We start from the raw sequence: 22,012 nt of genomic DNA, 5'->3' as shown, positions 1-22,012 counted from the left end.
GAACGTACATATGTGCCAGCGCGAAGTGCTCACGCCTGTGGGTGTACTTCGTAATAACATCGCCGCATTGGCTAAAAAAGTTCAGAATTCGTTAAACGCCCTCATGTTCGACAAATGGCTACTCTACGTTAACTTTCTTACGAGAATATGTCATAATTTAGCAGTTTCAGTTCCTCGCAGCGACTGCCACACTGAGGCGCAACCGCTTTGTATGTGCGCAATAAAAAAATCTGCGCAAACTCTGCAGCACTAGAACCTATTACTCGATGGTGTCAAATTCATTTTCCATTAATGCACCACTCAACTATGTTCTGGATTTCTGCTGTACGCAACGCCTCTCAGTAATCCGCACATAAAAAATTAAGTGCGTGTGTACGTAAAACACTCCAAAAGGCTATCCCATGCACTCTAGCACAACAAACTAACATTCCCCAGTCGCGCGCGCATGCAAACGCAGCTGTGTGGATGTAGCTCGTAAATGTTTGCGTGTTCAGCCGTATTAATCACGGCGAGATTTGTCAAACATTTATCAAAAGGTGAGACTTGTACACAGTTAGGCACTGCATGCCCATGAAAGTGCCGTTCGCACCATTACTATACTTAGGACCTTGCATGGACTCGGGCTTCCAGAAAATGTTTCAGTAAACTTATGTGAAAAATATAGCATCATCCAGTGTGATTTTAGCGCGATCTCGGCTTTGAGACGAGTATGAGGTGATTTAAATAGCGCGGCGGGACCGCTATATCAGCGTGAATCTAGAAGTTCTCAAAAAAAGAACGCCACAAATATTTCTGCGATAAGTGCTGCCGGATATAAGATCCAGTCCATGTTAGCAGGGGCGTAGCCAAGGGGGGGGGGGTCAACCCCCCCTCCCGAAATTTTTCAGTTTTGCTTGCGTATATATACACGCACACATACAAACGCACGCACGAACATACATAAAGTATGGTTGAAACCCTCCCGAAAAAAATTTCTGGCTACGCCCCTGCATGTTAGCATCATATTCCTGCCTGCGCACTGCGCGCCTGAGAACGGCAAACGGCGAGCCGCGTCTCCAGCGTGCGAAGCCCAATTCACGAGTCACGTAGTATACGTCGCGCGAGTGGCGTCCAACATAAACGGCATTTCCTCCGGGGCGCAGCCCGCCGAGCGACCGCGTAGCTGCATGCATTCAGCGCCAGCTCCTCGCTTCCATGGTCGACGCAAGTGTCGGCCACATTTTTCATTGAAGCTAAAATAATGTCTACTGGTATAGTGTCATTCATTTGAGGGGAAGCGACGTGCACTATCCAACGTTTAGAGCCAAGAGGAGTTCCTTTACAAGTGAAGTTCATCTGCAGTGCGTGCACGGCGTACCGCACCTGCTCGGGCGTGTTCGCATATTGTATATATGGCTGCCAATACCACGATTATCAGCGCATGTTCATCTCAGTGTGTAATTATTGCGGGGAGAGGGTCGAGCCAACGACGGTAACAGGTAAAACATCCTGGCATATGAGCGTGAGCGGTTTGTTCTGAAGCACGGTCGACTACGGCTTCGAAATAAACTGAATAGGCTTAGTAACGATATCGGCTACCGGCCTGGTAACCGTCGGCGGTGAAGCGGCCAGCGACGTTACTGAGAACACGGTGATCCTCCGTCGCTAATCGGCTACGTCGCTGTGCGGTTGCCGTGGATGGATTCCGAGCACACGTTCCACAGCAAGCGAATTCTTGACGTTGAAAACTCGTTCAGTCCACGAAAGGTAACAGGCTGACGGCCAACATGAATAGAACTCGGATATTATGCACGCCAAAATTCTTTAAATGTCACCGAGGCGCCAGTGCCAAATGTATGCGGAACAGTTTTATCTTCTTTACCAAGCCCGCAAATTCGCTTGAAGCATGCTCCCAGCAATAACTTGAGTGACGCCGTATATAGTTTCACGAATGTCATTTAAAAAATGTCACCTTACGTATCAGTGAAAGCTACATGCATAATAACGACCTCCACTGCACTAATACGCCAGAGCGTGTAGCGACACATTGCTGCATATAAACCCCCGTACTTTCATCACTGTTGCCGTGGCGCGATATGGTGTAGTGGTTAGCGTACGCGCTTGCTGATCGAGTGTTCGCGAGTTCGAATCCGCGTGTGTTTATTGTGAATTTTTCTGTGGTTTACTTCTGATTGTAATATGTGTGTATGGATTATGTATGTCATAAAACATGTATGTGTGTCTCCGAATACAGCTTAAAAGGTGACCTAAAATCTATTTTTTTTTTCGCCGCTTCGGACACCGCCTATAGCTAGGACGCGCCGCAGCTGGGACGCACCGTAGGTAGTACTCCCCGCAGCCAGGACACCTGGTCACGTGGAACGAGGAGATGTCTATAGGCGGCCTTCAACTAGCCGGGATTCGAGACGAAAAATCTCCGGCCTATATTGAGTCCCGCCTATGAGATGAGCCGCTGAGAAAGCTACTACGCCGAGGGACGGCTACGGGCGGCGCCGCCTACAGGTTGTGCCGGCTAAACAAACAGTCTATAGGCGTTAGATTTTTCGTCTCGTTTCCGGGCTATAGACTGCAACTTTAAGCAGGACTTGATTAAGAGTGTACGGCGTCTCTCATAATCATATCGTGGTTTTGGGACGTTAAACCCCAGATATTAAGCGGTACTCCTACTTGATTAACATGCCGCGCTAACATTCTTGGTCCAGACTGGCCTAAGCGGTCTAATTATTTACATTTCTTGTGTCAAATTTTTCTTTCTACTAGTTTGGCGCTGTTGTCTCACGACAATATATAAATTTGAAGGCCTTCACAACGTTTATAATAACTTTTTGAAGAAGTTTTATCAACTTGCTCAGTAAAATTTTGTCTCTATGGCTTTCGTTTATCAAAATGTCATCGCCTTATCTGGTTATCGAAGCGTTAATCTAGCCACGTAACTCAGCAGCACTTAAATCATGCACATAAGAAATTTAGGCAAACTGATACCAACTATGTTATCAGCTTAGCAACGTGCAGCAAAACAAAGGGTGCTCACTCGCTGTTATCAATGCTTATCAGATCAAGACCAAGAAAAAGGTAACAGAAATAAATAAACGCTGCGAATGTATGGGGACAAAGCTACCTGGGCACAAAACTAATCGCTGGCAGAATTCTCTGTTTTTCATTAAAGAGCTTTCTCTCTCTTCTCTCTCTATGTCGTGAAAAAAAAAAAACTGAGGATTTAATTGAGAACGCAGCTGTGCCTATGATAGCTTGAATTCAGTAAACGTTGATATCTTTTGTGTTCTTAACCTGCTCAACAATCACACGTGTTAACCGCGAGAACACCAATGCCACACATATACGAAGCAGCTCACAGCCAAAGCTTTGTCGCAGCTTCTGGCATTTTGTTCTTCGAACTTACTAACGAATTCAGGGGTGCTAACGAACTAAGCGGTCTCACCGTAACTTCATTTCAAGGCCCAACCGCAGTGCGTTCTGAGATAAGCAAACTTTGCATTCATTTGGCCGGAAATTAAAACGTGCCAGCCAGCGTAATAAAATTACTGAAGAGCCTCAACATCAAAGCACGTAGACAACCACATTGAGAAAAAAAATGTTACCTTAAAATCCACGACGCGACGGGCCTGCGAAACGAAATGCATGCATACTTCCAATGCTCTTCAAGAAACTGCGCTTCTGTTTTTAAACGTATTTTTCATTTGTGGCTGGACGGTGTAATTTTAAACCAGCGGCTACCACTCATTAAATCATTACACTTTTGGAACTCACTCTCCGACAAAAGAGCTCCCCAGAGAGAGAGAGAAAGCTCTTTATTGAATAACAGAGAATTCTGCCGGCGTATATGAAGGAGCCGACATGCTACTTTGTATAGGGGAAGGGACTGAAAGGCCCTAGGAGCAGAAGGGCAGGAAAAAAAGGTGCTGGCTTATTGCTTTTTTACTAGTTCAGCGTTGTTCTTTTATTTTTGTTTTCCGATTTTCACACCTGACCTAGTTCTGTGCAGAGCGACCGAAATGACATTGTTCTGATTTCCTAGGCCGCAGTAATGAAAGTCGTACATCTTGCAGTGTACGGGTAAAACGCACTTCGTCCTTCGTCGTTTTGCGCGGCCAAATGTGCTTCCTACATCGAATTGATTTTATTGTCGCGTCTTTCTAGCAGCGTCCTTATTGCATTTAATCCCGTCTTCCAGAGTTTACGTGCTGAACGGGATATTTGCTATAAGCACATTGCCTCTTCTGAACTGGAAATACACGTTTACCGGGACTCACGGAGAATTTCTCGCCACGTATTTTTTTTTTCACCTTTGTCTGGATTCTTCTAATTCTTGCGTGATTGTTTCTTGGCCCACTTTTCAGCTGTTTCCATAAGTGTTCCGTCTTGCCAATATTATGCTGGGCGGAGGGGGGGGGGGGAGGGGCGGCAGTTGTTACTATGGTCTAGCTCAACAACGAAAAGAAACAGCTGTGCCGGCCAAAAATGAAGCACAATTCTGCTCCTTTTCTTTTCTCGGTCTCCCTTATTTTTATAGGCCAGCTCAACCTTTCCTTCCGTATCTGTTGCGCTGTACCATTTCTAGACGACAAGCTACGGTAATATTGTGCCCCGGGAGACCCAAACAGCCCTAGCCTCAGGCGCAACGCTTTAACACCTTCTGGGCACTCTTAAAGCCCTTCACGAGGTACTCACCTGCAGCATGAACTCGATGGGCTAGTATCAAGGGTGATTGCTTGAATTTAGTGCTGGACTCTTGGCCCTGTGCACCCGCTGCTCCTGGACTATATCCAAACCGCAAGACTAGGCGCACAATTAAGAAAAATGTATGCCTGTCTGGTAGAAAACATTGAAGACTGGTTTTGGACAGAAATTTGGACGGACGACTGCAAGATCTGTATGTTTTCTTTTTAAATTTGGGGCGTTCTTCAATTTTTCTAGGTTTTCACTTGTCCAAATGACAATCGCCGAGACACGCCGTAGCTGCGTAGTCCGGATTAATCTTTACCATCTGTGTTTTTGTTTAAAAGTGTGCCGAAAGCAAGGCGCACGCGTGTTGTCGCACATTCTGTGTCCCAACCAAATGCGACTGCCGTCGCCGAAAATCGAAACCAAATCCTCTAGCTTAGCAGCGCAACACTCTACCTGGCAGGCTACCACGTGTAACGTAGGTGATATCCGTGTGAGCAACTGCCTTTGAAAGATGAACGTACATCAAAACATCAAATTTTAAAAAGCCGGCTCTTTTACCTTTTCATGTGGCAGAAAGGAATATTTAAGGGCTTTGCAAAGACTTATCTGTCGCCTGCCTCACAATATGGGAAAAAAACTTATAAAGTGTGTCTCTGTTTTAAAATATAGAATGATTATTATTGTTTTATTATTAAATGCGAAGCATTTCTTAGCGAACCTCTGCCACTTTGAGCGTTTCTATCTACGTATCTATCTATCTATCTATCTATCTATCTATCTATCTATCTATCTATCTATCTATCTATCTATCTATCTATCTATCTATCTAGCCGCCTACGTCTGGGGGCTCTCATGATCGCCCCCTTAACTTTGTGCAGACCAAAATTGGCATGGGAGGGTAACATGATTTGACGAATATGACTGTCGGGTCATGACATGAATAAAGTGAAAATCCTGTCGCGTACGTCGTCAAACTCTTTCCTCCAGACACTTGTGGCACATACCAGCTTACCACGGGCCGCGGTGCATGGGTATGCGCCACAGGTGATTGACAGTTTATATCTACCCAGGAACGGCGAGAACAGACATTAAGTGCCAGAGCGTTAAGAAAAACAGACATCGGCAGCGTTGACCCGACGAATGGAAAGAATGAAAATTAGGATCCCAGCAGGAATCGAGCCCAAGCATTCTGCGTGGCAATCAGGTATTCTACCACAGAGCCACGCCAGGTCTATAAACTAGTTTGGAAAAACAGCCTATGCAGGCGTAATGTTGGTGCAACGTCAGTTGTGGTTGTGGTGCTTGCTATCTAATTTTACAAGAAAATAATAAACGCTATACATGATACACTGATGCTGCGTATACTCCTACGATACAGACGTCATATCGGCTTAATGTAGGTGGTTCCAATGTTGGCTCCACTTTTATAGCAGTCGAATAAACTTTGCATTTGTATCCCTATGATTCAGCGAGCTATATTCAAGCATTGCTCGACTCCGGAGGAATACATTATCGAAAGTTGCGTATGATATTCACATCATCGCACCGTAAAGTGCACTTAGTCCGCCAGAACGACGCAGTGTCCTCTTCATTCCTTACGAGGCTGGGCGATGGCCTCATGCTTACCGAGAATGATGTCAGATTGATTGACAGCCGCTTTGTATACTAGGCTACGTAGGCCACATACGCCCAGGTAGTCTACGAATACGACAAACGCCATCCACTGATGTTGGTCTACGTAGCACTATCCAGGCCTACCAGCCTCGACGGCCCATACCTCACCAACGCGAAGGGAGACTTCAGACTCCAACATGTCGCCGGCTCTATCTATAGACAATTTGTCGACGAAATGACCGAGGCATCCACGATTTCCAACAGCTGTACTATACCTCATACTTCACTACACATTGACCCCTCGTCACCACGATCACAACGGGATCCGACAACAAGTAATGACCAGCTGCTGGTGCTGACTGATCACGGCGATGATGACCTTGTTCAAGCACTGTCAAGAACGTCTTCCACACATGGACACGGGTTCGTGAAACGTGCGTGCTTTCTGCATAATGAGGTACAAGTATAAGGCCTATATATCAGCTTACCGCTTCTGGTGTTGGTAATACCCATGTTGTCGTTGACAGGCTTACCCAACTGTAACAACTGATTATATAACATATATGCGGCTCTTCAACATATAAGTGTGCGTACCAAATTTATACAAATCATTCACGTTATTTTGTAACGTTTCGCTCAGTAAAAAAAATTACGCCATAGTCACCATCCCACCGCATGTTTCGCATCACATCGACCCCCACGGTACGTGGGATCTGCCGAATTTTTGTTATTATTATTATTATTATTATTATTATTATTATTATTATTATCATCATCATCATCACCATCATTATTCCCGGATCATTTGCACTCCCTGTCTTTGCACCACCTGTCTTTTTTAAAGAGCTTGTAGCGTTTTCTACGCTTAAAATCACTTAATTGCATTCCCAGAGGCTTGGGCGCCTTAAGCTGCTTCATCTGTCTTCTAATTTTTTTTGACATGATAGCATGATCGATAAATGATTTGCACCAATCCGGAACAGGTCATTTGCGTCGCAAACTGGTTTTGCTCGATTTCTAAAAAGCATGCTTTGCCGTATAGTGAGTCATTATGCAACAAAGCCGACATGAAAGCGTTCAGGAAAGCAAATTTGATGCTGGCCTTTGTTTCATTGTTTCCCGTTCAGGATTGTCAGTATCGTGCAAAGACGATACGGAACATTTTGCAAGTGTTGAGTTTTTTCGTCATTTTATATGAATTATCAGGATTGCATAAGACGTCCGAAATGACTTCATTATACTTCTTTATTCCGAGCGTGGCGTGTAACACTCAGGTTCCGGGTGGAGAAAGAAACGGCAGGCCTGCGCGTAACGCGCAGCGCAGTCACAGCGACAGCTGGAAGAGTTGCCTTTCTAAAGCCCGTTGTAAACGCTCTTGGTGCAACCAATACACTTGCAAGGTACCCACTACGAAATAAATCATAATATTTATGAAATAGGGAAGCACGCACTATGTCATTATTCGTCATTCTGCGGTGAAGCGAGACACCCGCTAAACATCTGCATCATGTGCACTTTGGGCTGTGGCTGATGGCGATGAAGAATCATGGCTGAGCATATTGTAATGGCTTGGAAGCATTAAACGACCCACTAATTACGCAGTTCGCATTGTGTGGCGCCTGGTTGTTATTTTACTCTTTTACCACGCTATACAACATAAGTTCACGCGATTCCTTGCCCGACCTGACGTCTGTATAGGGTCTTTTTGCGACGGAGTTTCAAGCACCTGTTCGGCTCTGTGGTAGAATACTCGACTGGCACGCAGAGGGCCTGGGTTCGAATCCCATCTGATGCCTGGAAATTTTTTCCCATTTCATTTTTTCTCTTTTTGTGAGATAGCAGTTACGGAGACAGGCGGCGGCGTACAACTACGGCACCAAAATCGGCTTTTGTCGTGATATCATACCAGCTTTCGCCTTAAAAAAATGGTAAAGGCAAATTAACACTACAGCACAATTTCGGAATGCTTCGCAAATAATGTTCACGAACGATATAACCGACAACAATGAGACAAGTAAAGAACTTAACTTTTCCGACACCCAACAAAAATAGGCTTTCGTATGACGTTTAAAGGCGAACGAACGTTACAGTCTAGAGCAGACAAGTTTATCTTGAGCTGGCGCGTTCACGTGATGAGTCATGACGCCGCATTTGCTCCTATTTGTCGGATGAGCAATGCGGAATGAAACTTTATAGTGGCGCTGCTTGTTAGCTGCATATAAACCCAAGTTTGCAGCTATGTTCTATTTTGTTCTGGAGTCAAATAGGCTACGAATGCCCCACCTGTAAGACTAAAGGCCACTTCTTTCTGTAGAAGGCAGAATGGAGAAAAACGGCAGTAAAAACAAAAAAATACACTCAAAGGGTCCCCTGCGCAATCACCTAACACAACTCGAAGGCAAAAGCCACATTCTTTTTCTTATCAGTCGATGTATGGATCCTCTTCGAGTAAGCTTTCAGCATCTAACGGTGTTTTGCATCGCCGCCTAAATCGTAGGCATTACAAATTTTTCTGCACCTCATCTGATTTCGCACTGTGTCCGTGATCCTTTACCCAAGGGACGATGTGATATCATGACGTCCTCGTGTGACGGCGCGTTATGTCACGTAATAGTGACGTCATAACGACGTCTCCAATTTTTAAGGTCTGTGATGTCATGATGACGTCTTGTGGTGACGTGATCAAGTGAGTGATGTTTTTTTTATATCACTCGCGTTGACACCGACGGTCAATTTTCCCCTTTGATGAGAAATGTTACTGCTGCTTTCCCGAGAAGCGTGCTTTACCGCATTGTGCTTCATTATGCAACAAAGCCGACTTGCAGGCGTTTCAAGAAGTATATTTGATTCCGCTTTTGTTTATTTGTTTTTCGTTCTGGATTGTCAGTAATGTGGTAATAAATACATTTAAAATGAATTGAATTGAATTTTAGGGCCCTCGCCTTAAAAGTTAACACGGTAGAATTGGTCGTTTGAAAAGGAGCAAAATGAAGTTTTGCGTTAGACGGCGTAGCCTTTGATAGACAAAACAGGGTAAGGAAAGATAACAATGCATCTTGAATCGCTGAGAACTTTGCAAGGAAACTTATAGACTGCGCATAAACTTGCTTACGATACGGGGGATTGCTAAACCGCCGAACGAGTTCGAGCGGGAAAGGACTTGCAATACATTGCGACAATGGCTTCTCTACAGCTCGAGCCACGCGCACAAGTGATGAACTGACAAGAGAAGGGAACAGCAGCGCTTAAATCCTCAAATTAGAAGTGATAGCCGTTGCGCCGTTGACGTTACGACATTGTTCTACGGTCTCGCAACTTTACAGAATTAGCAGCCGCAACCTCCTTAACGTTGTTACGCTTAGCGCCCCACCTCGACTCGCTGCTGTTTTAGCGTCAGTTGTTCGCTGCGGTTCACGACGGGAACTGAATGCCACTGTGCACACAGAAGTGAACTGGTGGCATTAAAACGGTGCAGTGCTTCGGCGTACTCGATCTGGTGCTTCTACAAACCCGAATGTCAAAATAACTGTCAAAGAGGCAGGTTCATGTACATACATTATGAACATAACTTTAAACGATTTCTTCAGTTTTGGTTGTTCACCACTGATGAAAGTACGTGATATAAATTTTGAGGTAATGATAAAAATAATATAAGTAGAGAAATAATAGCTGCGATCAACAATGAAGCGACTTTTGCAAGTCAGGGCGTCAACTCACGTCTACATTCGAAGGTCGCGGGGTCAAATCCCGGTCGGGGCGGCCGCATTTCAATGGAGGCGAAATTCTAGAGGCTCGTTTATTTGATTTAGGTGCACTTTCAAGAACCCCAGGTGGTCGAAATTTCCGGAGCCTTCCACAACGGCATCTCCCACAATCGTATCGTGATTTCAGGATGTAGAACCCCCACAATTATTAAGGCACAAGCCTTAGATGCCTCATGAAACGTGAAAATTTACCGTCGGCGTCCCGCGGCGTCGGGCAACATACGAGAACGATGCAAAAATCACCATCACCTCATGACGTAACTAGATGACGTCATCATGACACAACATATTCTGGCGTGACGTCATGTAACGTCACATGATGCCGTCATCACATGGCATCGTAGCTTGGTCAAAGGCGGGCCGATCACGGAAGCACTGCAAAACCAGGTGAGGTGACTCGGATCCTGAACGCAGTGTAAAACCACGCTAGGTGCACAAAGCTTCCGGAGGGTGGCGGGCCACGATGAATACATCGATGAAAAAGAAGATGGCTTTCGCCTTCGAGTCGTCTTAGGTGAATGCATAAGGGACCCTGTGAATTTTTTATTAACTCATGTCAATATTGAATGTCACGAGTTCAAACACGCGCGTTTGCTTCTTATTTGCACTTTGAATGCGTCATGGCGAACAACGTTTGGCATACCCTTCTTTTTTGTGTGTGAAACAGCCAACGAGTCATGTGCCTTGCCGTTGAAACTTCCGGGCATTTGCAAAAGGTAAAAACAGCGCGAGGAGACGCAACACGAGCAAAGGAACGCACAGGACGAGCGCTGACTTCACTTATGTTGCGTCTTCTTCGCGCTGTTTTTACCTTTAACAAACCTGTGACCAATTAGTCCAACGAACTGCGCTTCTTAGGGCAGAGTATGCCCCTACATCGCAGGTAGGGACATACTCTGCCCCTACCTGCGATGCATGAATAACTGTAACGCCACATGTACGGCGACACATTTTTTTGCCGCTATCCAGGCAGCTAACAGCTGCATACTATGACAAAAGAACAACAGCCCAAAGCAATGGTGACACTCAGTAAGGCACCCATGGGCATTTCCATCCGTATTTCACGCTGTGCTAGTTTTTTCACGCATTACCGACGTAATGAAGCCTGCACTCTTGAACAATTCGGCGTGGCAATGTATAGTGCACACAATTTTTGCAACCTCGCAGGGAATCCTTGTATATACAGAAGTTAGTTTCGATTTGAGCAGGTGATTGCAGGAGTTCGTGCGAGAATATATACAGTGTACTGCACGGTATTTATGGCGCAGATTACATGAATGTGCCAACAGAGCTGTAAAAAGTTCGCGTCGTTCGCGCTGTGACCCTAATTGGGTTGCGCAGACAGCGACATCGCTCGCGCTTCTCTGAATACAGATTAGTTGAACTGCTATTTCCTCATTCCATCCTACTGTCTGCACTCTATGGAAGCTGGGAAGTTAGTTCACGTACTCCGATAACTATGTGGTACAGAGACACTTTCTTCTGATGGCATCTCTCTATATATCTCTTTCTCTCTCTCTTTCTCTCTCTCATTGTTCGGTGAGGCGAAGATGACGTTGTTTGATCGGGATTTGAGTTAGGTACAAGTATGCAGGCAATTCGCTCGTCCTGCGTTTCATTTGGTATGCATAGACATGCCACGAGAAAGTGTGAATCCTGTTTAGGTCTCTGGCTCTAGCGCCAATAAAGGATATCACAGCACAAAGAAGATGCGGCCGCGATAGTTTATGCAGAGCTATCGAAACACTCGGTACGGTTCTACCGAAGCTTTTCGTTGGGCCATCGGTATTCTAGTACTTAAACATTCAGGCATTCTGGCAGCACGAAAGAGACAAGGGACACATAAAAACGTGACAAACTGCTTCAAGAAATTAGAAGACGCAAACCACCAAGAAAAGACAGGCGAAAGGATAGAGCGTCACTCGGAACTAAGTTTACTCTTGAAGGACCATCGTAATATATACGCCGAGCCACACATGCGCAACAACATACCGCGTGTCACACCAGAACATTCGGCCAAACTGTACTGTCAACGTTTGTCCTGTCTGTATGCGTCCCTTGAAGTCATAGTAATAAACAGCGCGAGAACAACTATAAGCAAAAGGGAAGAACAACACGGGACGAGCGCTGTTCTGCCCTTTTCTCTCTAGTTATATTCGCGCTGTTTATTACTATGAATACATACCAACTAGCCGAGCTTACCACTCTCCTGAACTTTATCCCTTGAAGTTGTTACTTTCGAGGTACCATAATGCGCGCATGTTTGAATGAAGGACTAGCCCGTATCGCTCAATCACAGTGTTAGCTTTGGTCTTTCAAGCGAAGCTTATTACGAGTTACAGATTTCGGGGCCGGCGTCATAAGCGAAAAACCCGGCGCTTTGAGCGAATGGAAACGTGGCCCTAAGGAGGTGCGCCGGTAATATGCGTGTTTGTTCGCGCCTTTTTCCAATAATTGGAAAATTGTTGAAAACTCGCCTCTAAAAACATATTACTTTTTTGCGGGCGATGGCGTCGCGGCACACCTAAGACGGCTCCGCGGAACCCCATTTGAGAACCACTGATCTACAGTTTAGCAGCGCCACTTCACACTACGACAAACAGTCCGTATGGCCTCGCCATATAAGCTCACCGTGCGCCCTGTTGGTCGGTCATCGATAACCCTTCGGGGAACAACACCGGGGACATGCCCCATTTTGTTGACCAGGGCCATTATAGAGCTTGCGTGCCAGTCATACGCCGTTCTGACTCGGCACGTGCGCTCATTACAACGACCTAACATAGGCCGTGGCCATCCAGTTCGATAAAGGCACGGAAACACTGAGAACCACGTGTGGGGACGGTCCAAGCTTTTTGCGTGCGTCGTTGAATTCCGTATCGGGATTGATGCCACCTTCGTTCCTATGTCTGGAGCATGTGTCTTTCCTGTCGAGCACCAATAATTGATGCTCTCTTGCTAGTCGGCTTGTCGGCAATCAGGCGTGTCTGATATGGCAATCTGATCTTTTATTGAAGTCACTTGCCATTTCACGTTACCACATTTCATTGGTGCCAGGATATGCCCGCATGGCCATCGTTGTTGCCCGTAGCAAATGAAGTATTGCGCTGCTTAGCACGTACAGGGTCGACCACATTAAGCTGAACACCTCATTAGTATTCAAACCGGTAAAACTAGTACGTTTCTTATACTTCACGAGTGCAATGCCCGTTATAGAACGCCTAATCATGGTGTCGACAAACACAGTAATGATTTTCCGAATTATGTATTAAACAACAGCTTCAATGAGGTCTTGAATACTAATGAGGTGTTCAGCTTAAATGTGGACGACTCTGTACATGAAGGTACGAATCCCGACATGAAGGGAAAAAAAAAAGCTAGAAGGGAGGATTGCGCAATGCGAACGAAAAAAGGAAGAACAAGAAAGAAACAAAGAGAGGAACCAATGAAGCAAGGAAAGAAAGAAGTAAGAAAGGAAGGAAGAAAATTAGTGGGTCAGGCACGCACACGCCAGTCTTCGCTTGTCCCCATTTTCACGATAGAGGAAGGGCTCCTAATTTTTTGTTATTTCATACTCTTTCGTTATTTTGTGCAACAAAGAAAAAGGCAACCGCGCTAGCAACAGTTTTGTGTGTGTGTGTGTGTGTGTGTGTGTGTGTGTGTGTGTGTGTGTGTGTGTGTGTGTGTGTGTGTGTGTGTGTGTGTGTGTGTGTGTGTGTGTGTGTGTGTGTGTGTGTGTGTGTGTGTGTGTGTGTGTGTGTGTGTGTGTGTGTGTGTGTGTGTGTGTGTGTGTGTGTGTGTGTGGAAGGAGCACCACGTCCAACGACTGGAAATACGCATGCTCCAGACATAGGAGCGATGGTAGCATGCATCCCTACACAAAATGCAATGACACACGCTAAAAGCTTCGACCCACACACGTGGTTCTCAGTGTTTGCGTTCCTTTCGCGGCATGGATGGCCACGGCCTGTGTTAGGACGTTGGATCGAGCGCACGTGCCGAGTGAGAAGGGCGCACGACTGGCACGCAAGCTCTCTAATGGCTCTGGCCAACGAAATGGGCGTGTCACCGGTGTTGTTCCGCGAAGGGGAATCTATGACTCGACAACAGGGTACTCTGGCGGGCTTGAATGGCAAGGTCATGCGTACTCTTTATCTCTGTGGCAAGCTGCGCTGATAAACTATAGATAACAAAATACAATACAGGGAAAACTCAAAAACCTTCACTGCCCTCCGCCCTAAAGAACAATGGTCAGCAGTAGCTAGCACGACGCCAAGAATTACGACATTGACGCGCTGGTAGCGACGATAACTGCTACAACTTTGATATCAATGATAAATGCATGGCGACGGCATTACTCTTCTTTGCGTGTGAGGTGGGGCACCTACGTGACAAACTCGACGGGAACGAATACGCAGATGATACAGCACATTTTACCATTGTAGAAAGATCGCTACTATACTTTCTCTCGAACTGTTGCGTTTTGTTTTTACAATGCAGGAGCCAGTGCTACTGGGTTGTGAAATTAACCTGCGTCGGAGGTCTAGTAGGTATGGTGCTCGACTGTTGATCCAAAGGTCGTAGGATCGAATCCCGGCCGTGGCGGCCACACTTAGATTGAGGCAAAATGCTAAAGGCCCGTGTACTTACAGATTTAGCTGCACGTTAAAAACACCAGATGGTCGAAGAACAATCAACTGAGAAGAAAAAGATGGCATTCGCCTTCCAGTTGTCCTAGGCAAATGCATGAGGGTCCATATCGCACGAACACGCGCTCTGTGTGCTCGTGCAATACCAAATTTGTAGTTTCTTATTCCGAATAATTCAGCGGATAAAAAAAAAATGCTCTCGATATGTAGCAACTGGACGCAGGAAACATGGAACTTCAATGAAACATGTATAGCCAGCACGTTTGCGTAACGTTGACGTCTTTGAAGACTTCCTCGGCTTGGGCAGCGGCATAGATTAGTGAAAAGGAACTCCTTGTAATGCTGCGTCTCTGTGAACTTCAGCGAGTTTTACAGACGCTAGAGCTTTTATCAGAGTACTGCGTGTGTCCTAAAAGACGAGGCAATGTCTGTTCAAAAGGCTAAGCACTCTCGTTTTCTCGTCTACATAGCAGAGAACACGTATCCCGAGGTTCGCTATCGAGGCCGACTGCACACGTCAGCGGCATCTTCCCGAGACACTCAAAACGTCATCTAAAAGCCGTCTCTTCTGACCCTACCAGCGTTCTCCGAGCCTTTCACGCCGCGGTGCTCGCAGCCTTCTTAATACGAGACGTATAGGGGAGTGTGAGGGAACGAACGACCCGTTAGTTTACGACAGCATAGCAAAGTACCTGCTCACGGCTGCTGCCAAGCGTTGAATCATTTGTTCCAACAACCTGGGACATATTTTTGTTACATTCAATTGAGTCGCTTTCTCTGTGACGTATTTTCGTTTTCAAGGAGTTTCAGACTTTCAGTGGCTACCATGGCGGCTACGTGGAACTTGTTGATAAAAAAAACAAAAAAAAAGCTCGTCAAACTCGCGCGCAACGTCCAGCACAGTCACTGTAAATGCTGGAAGGGCGGCCTGTTGTGAAGTCTCCGGGGGCAACCACTTTCACAAAGGATAGGTATGCAGTAGGGATAATTGGCAATAATGAACGCTTTCTCGTGTAATCCTGTTTACGTAGAAACTTCACAATATTTCTGCCAGCAGCTGACGACATAAGACACCGTTCACCCCGCGCGCTGCACCTTGAACAGCACTCTCTGTGACGTATGCTTATTGTGCGTGAGCCTACGTGACCAGTCGGTGCGTGAACGCCATTGCACTTACTAAATTTTCCGGGTCAATGCAGCTAGAAAGGAAGTGACGTCTGACAAAAGCGTACAGAGTCTAAATTACCGTAATAATTTACTCTGGGAAATACCTCAATGTATGCGAAGAGAACACACACCCACGCAACCGTTATGTGTGGTCGCAGGTCAAAGATTAGTTGCCCGTATAGCGACCTTACGCGCCTAAATAATGGTGCGCTCTAGTGTGATGTCGTGCTCGTTGAGATTAACGACGCAGTAGACGCCATAACCTTCATATGGTGAGTGGTCTGCGACCCAGGAACGTAGAAGTAAGGACATCCTTCATGAATATTATTATCTGGGATTTTGATGTGTCATACCCACAATATGATTATGAAGCACGCCGCAGTGGGGGAACTCCGCATTAGTTTTGGTCACTTGGTTTTTTTAACGTGCATCTGAGTACGAGGAGAAGACTTCGACAGCACGAATTAGCAATAATTAAGATTGCAAATTGTAATGCAGCGCGTAATATTTATAAAAAAAGAACTGCTATATGAATGTTTGCCAAGGGTGACCTTTGAGCAGTACGACTTTCGCGCAGCTATAACCTATAGCTCCGCCATTTCTGCGAAAATTACTCGGTACCAGTACAAAAGTTACCAAACCCAAGTAAATCAACAGAATGAGAAATAATGCGCTTGTCAAAAGAAACACGAAGAGAAAAATTGACGGTAGGTTCAGGCTTAAAGGGGTCATGAACCACTTTTCCAAGTAATGATCTAATGGCCTCAGTATCGGAGTGTACTGCCTCCCGAATCGATTGCCGCAAAAATTTCTCGAATCCGTCAAGAATCAGCGGAGTTACGGGGGTTCGGCGCACGCTCCCAGCGCTTTCTCTCTTTTCTCGTGCCGGCGAGCGCACTGGAAGCTAGACAGGGAGGGATGGCATGGGGGAAAGAAGTTACGCCAGCGCGCGTCATGAAACGCGATCGCTCTCCCGCTGTGATTCGCTTGCGCGAGTGCGGCTACCGTGTACTGAGGAGTGCGGCGCCGGCAAGTGGCGGCACCCCGCGGCAAGAAGCGCATCTGATCCGAACGCCGCTCTCGATTTACGTCGGCTATCGGCCAATAAGCATGCTATGTCTCTTGCGACGTACAGCGGACAGACGCCCCGCCCACCGACGAGAGTGAGAACCGGCCTCTGTTTGAAAAGAGGGTGCCTGGGGAAACGGCAACTTCGCGCTCCACTTGTGGCCATTACGCGGCGCGCACGACTGTAATATTTGGCAGAGCAGTTCATAGCCATGTCAGCTTTCCGCAGGATGTGTTTTTTCAATCAGCCCAAGGGGTGCTTCATGACCCCTTTAATGAAGAAAAAGAAGAAAGAAGCTACAGCACATATGACCCACATTGGGAAGTTCCGGTTACTTATTAAATTTCACAACGGCACGTGCAATTTCCTTTGACTAGGTTCAAAGAAGGCAAAATTTTATTAGAGGATAATAAGGCATGAACTTTCTCTTACAGTCAATACGCAAGGAAATGTGTTGGGTCATGCTTTGCTTAGCTGAGTCCACATCATTCACAGCACCACTCTTAGAGACAGTCTAGTAAGAGCTTCGAAAACGGGGCCCAAGCCAATTAGCGTCGCGCATAAGCAAAAGAACTTCAAGCAGGCTGAATGCGGAAGCGATGAATCAATGAACCGTACAGGGAAACGAAGACCGCAGTCCATTAGCGCGTATAATCGATGGCAGCTTTTGGAGACAAGCAGATTCGAAAAAGCCTTTTCGAACTATTCCCTTCGACTTCCTGAAGACCTATGGACAAAATATGAAAGGAAACCTCAGTGCAACGTTGCCGAGCTATAATCGCTGAAAAATATGCCCTTACAGCCTTCAAAACGTGATGTCATTTTTCAGGTTTAAGGGGGTCATGAATCATATTTGCAAGTAATCATCGATCTGCTTCAGACTTCATTGCCTCACGAATCGATTGTCCCCAAAATTTCTCGAATCCGTTAAAAACAAGCGGAGTTACAGGGGTTTGTAGCGCGCTACAAGCGCTTTCTTATCTCGTCCAGGTGAGCGCCTCTGGAAGTTACACAGGTAGGCATGTCACCGGTAAAGAAGTCATGTCAGCCCGCGTCATGACCTTGAGCGCGATTCATGAAACGGGATCACTCACCCCCTTTGTGATTTCTGTGCGCTAGCGTGGCTCACTGTGTAATGTTAGCAGACATTGAAGAGCGGCGCTAGTACGTGGCGGCATCCCGTAGAAAGAAGCGCATCTGATCCAAACGCCGCTCTTTATGTCGGCTATAGTCCAATAGCGTGCTATCTGCTGTTATTGTCTCCAGCGATGTTCGCTGTTTAACGACCTCTCATCACTTCGAGCATTGAAGTTGACCTGAACTTTTGCCTTGTTTAAATTTATTGCTTGGTATTATTCCATAACGGGTTTCCTATGCATCACAGCTGTAATGAAAGCCCGCGAATTTAAAGCAGCTTAAAGTGACAAACATTTTGCTCCACCGAATACACGACGAGGCCTAATATCATTACATTATCTAAATCTAATGTGCCCGTGTGGGCTCAAAAAATACTCTGATCCAGTGCTTTTGGAGCGCGGCGTATTTTCGGCGCCTTAGCGTGTTCATCGGCAGTAAATCGCGAGGTGCATCTTGCATGAGGTTAGAGGCTTGCGAGAATGCAGTTCTATGAACGCGTTACAATTTATGCGATTGTGGCAACACAACTTCAATCTTATTCTATCCTCGCTTTGGAACAATGGGACTTAGCCGATTTCAACTTCAAGGGTCAAGGGAAAAAAAACCGCCTGGGCGTATGAATTCGTTTCGTGAAGAAAAACAGTGGCTCCGGGTGCTTTGATTGCGAAGCAGCGTCATATATTATTAATTACGAAACTTTTATCGAAACTCATATTTACCCGAAGTCTCGCTTTCTTTTACTGTCGAATTCCCGTGGGAAGCAATGACGATCTTCGCAGATTTTGCTGGTTACCACGACACCCCGTGAATCTGCAGGCGTAATTAAACTCCGGGCTTTCACGTACCGAAAGATGGACATTATCCTGAGGCACACCGTATTGGGAGACCCCGAATTAATTTCGACCTATCGGTGTTCTTTGACGTGCCTATAAGTCTATGTTCGCGGCCATTTTATGGAAATCGCCCCCTTCTAAATGCGGCTGCGCGACCGGAATTTGAACCCGTCTCCTCAAATTTGGCAGAATAACGTTGTATTCGCTAAATTACCATGATGAGTCCACCATGAATTATCATGATGACTCCATCGAACTGATTAAAGATGAAAATCAGTAACAGAAAAAAAATTGAACGGACACAGAAAAGGAAGGCGACATGACAGAGCTGGACTAACAACTCCAGCTGTGTCCTTTGACTCTGGCTCTAACTACTGAGCTGTTAGTCCAGCTCTCTCCCGTCGCCTTCTTTTTCCGTGTCCGTGGTTTTTTTTTTTTGTTCTTTTCTAATTTTAACCATACTGATTGTTTCATTGTGACAAATACCTATCCCAGCCTGTGTAAAGTTTAAAGCATTCGGTGACCGCTGAAGCCGTACATCCGCTTAGAACTTTTTATCAGCGAAGGCGCTCAAAAAAAAAAAAAAAAAACTGTTCCAGTCAATGTCACAGTTACGTTGGGTTTATAGGGAGTCTGTCGTTTTCATATCATACAGACCTTTTCTTCTTCTTTTTTTGTTCAATGCGTTCTACCGCTTTGCTCATGTAAGCTATCGCGTTTCTTTTCCAGTATGAGTACTGTCGCTCCATACTTAGCGGGAACATTTTAGTCCTCGCAGAATTCGGCACACGGACGCATTCCCCCAACCCTCCTGTATGATTATTCTTGCTGCTTCTGGACGCTAGCTCACAGTGCGACAACCTACATGGCAAAAATAGCTACAATTCCGCTGAAGTACCCGGTGGCGATTTTCAGCTCACCACAGCGGATCACGCGAACCTGCGTGTCCTGACGTAATCTCGACGATCTGCTGTACGCTACGGTATAGATTTACTTCCTTTCAAATTCACGTACTGTCGCGTCAATTGCGTGCAGCGCTGCGAAAACCATGCATCCGCCCGGAGCGAGAAAGACGCCTTGTTGATGAGGTAAGTTGGTATATACTTATGTTTTTACCTGTAATTGGGGCTCACTGGCGTTGCGTTAAACTCATCGATTAGACTTGCAGTCTTGTGATTGCCGGCTAATCGTGCACCGTTGTGAACTCTCAGTGGATGTTTTTTACGGTCCAGTCTGTCGTCAACGAGCCTGTCGAATGTCCCGAAATGCTGCACGCGTTTGAAGAAAAGATTGTGGGCAGCAGAATCACTCTTTTATCAGACGTGAGGTCATCTGTGCCACAAGAACGAAGGAAGAGTATATATGCGGGCTATAACTGGAGCCTGCGTTGTTGCGTCATTGTGACCCGCGTCACTCGATTGAGGTTTCGCGTGATATGACATCTCTTGAAGTGCAATGCTTTATGTGTAGACTGAGCAGTATTTTCTTTTACACAATTGGCACTTTTCGGTGAACGTAGGGTCGTGTATAAGTTCGCCTAATGGCAGAAAAGTTGACGGCACTTGATTCTTGCTCCTTGCTGCTCTCTTGTCACTTTTTTTACGTCACCATGATCACCACCTCCATCATCATCACACCACCACCACCACCGACATCTTCTTCATCATCACCATGATTAATTAGAATCAATTACACCTTATGCTGTTCTTTGTGAGTCTCTTGCAATAATCCGCAATTATTTGTTGCTTCGCGACATTTACTGCATAGTTTCCTTAAGGTAGGCATTTATTTTTTTATTTACTCACTATCGTACCCGCAGCGCCATTCAGACTTACAGTAGGGGGCTGCACAGAGCAAAGCGAACAACCTGTGGTACTCTACAATACACAATACAGTGACAGCGCTGCAGGATGCGGAATGTATCATAATGAATTACGGTACAGTATGAAACACAATTAAGAGCACTAAAGAACAGAAGTACTCTTAAATATGTTCTAAGGCTGAGGCCCAAACCAGCTACTGAGATTACGTGGTCCGTCGAACACTTTATGGGCAAGCGTTTAGCGTGTAGCCACTATTTAGCCTCGAAAGACGCGATTCAGCGTGTATTTTAGTGTTACTGAGAAAAATAAAGTTTTTCATACTGCTTTATTTTATATTTTTTCATTCCCGTATAGCCCTGTAGTTCGCGATTGCAACGACCCCGCGGCCTGACGATGCCCGTGTTTGTTTCCAATCAACACTAATTAGCCCCTCCAATTTATACAACACTCGCGTTTCATCTTGGATACCGTTCGTGATATATGTATCGCCCTAAGACTTTCCACGCAAAGCCACCTGAAATCAATCTACTCGACTTGAAGTTTTCGAACTGAGGCGCCAAAAAAAAAATTATACACTGAATTTGGATAAAATTCCTGAGTTTGTTTCACGCATGTCGTGCTATTTCTCATCAGCCAACGCTTTGTAATGATCTATTCGTTTCCTCTTGGACACCAGGCATGATATATGGATCGCCCCGAGACTTTCCAAACAAAGTCACCACAAATCAATCGACTCGACTGCCAGTTACCGATCTGATCCGCAAAGATGATTAGGTACTAAATTTAGATGAAATCGCTCAACGTGTTTTGCGCATGTCGTGCCATTTCTCATTAACCCAGACCTAATAATGATATGTATGCTTCCTTTTGGACACCAGTCACGATATATGTATCGTCACAAAACTCTCTGCGAAAAGCCATAAGCGATCAAGTCACTGGACTGACAGTTTTGGACCTGCTGCTCTAAGGAGATTAGGTATTCAATTTACATGAAATTGCTTAGCTTGTTTTGTACATGTCGTGCGGCTTGTCATTAGCCCACATTTGCGGAAAAACATCAATAACGACTCAAATAAGGTATTAACGAGCGCTATGGTAAAGTACGTGTGCAAAAAGATACAACAAAAATAAAGTCAATAAAGAGGGTTTATGTTCGCGAGTATGCTATTCTACTTCTATGCGCCAGATATTTTTCCTCCCGCAATGATCACAATTGCGACTGATTGCCGATGAAATATCATCACCCGAAGCTACGCACACGTACACCTGCATG

The sequence above is a fragment of the Rhipicephalus sanguineus genome, chromosome 10 (genome assembly GCF_013339695.2).
Source record: "Rhipicephalus sanguineus isolate Rsan-2018 chromosome 10, BIME_Rsan_1.4, whole genome shotgun sequence".
In the NCBI taxonomy this organism is placed as follows: Eukaryota; Metazoa; Arthropoda; class Arachnida; order Ixodida; family Ixodidae; genus Rhipicephalus; species Rhipicephalus sanguineus.
Note: the sequence above shows the minus strand (reverse complement) of the source record.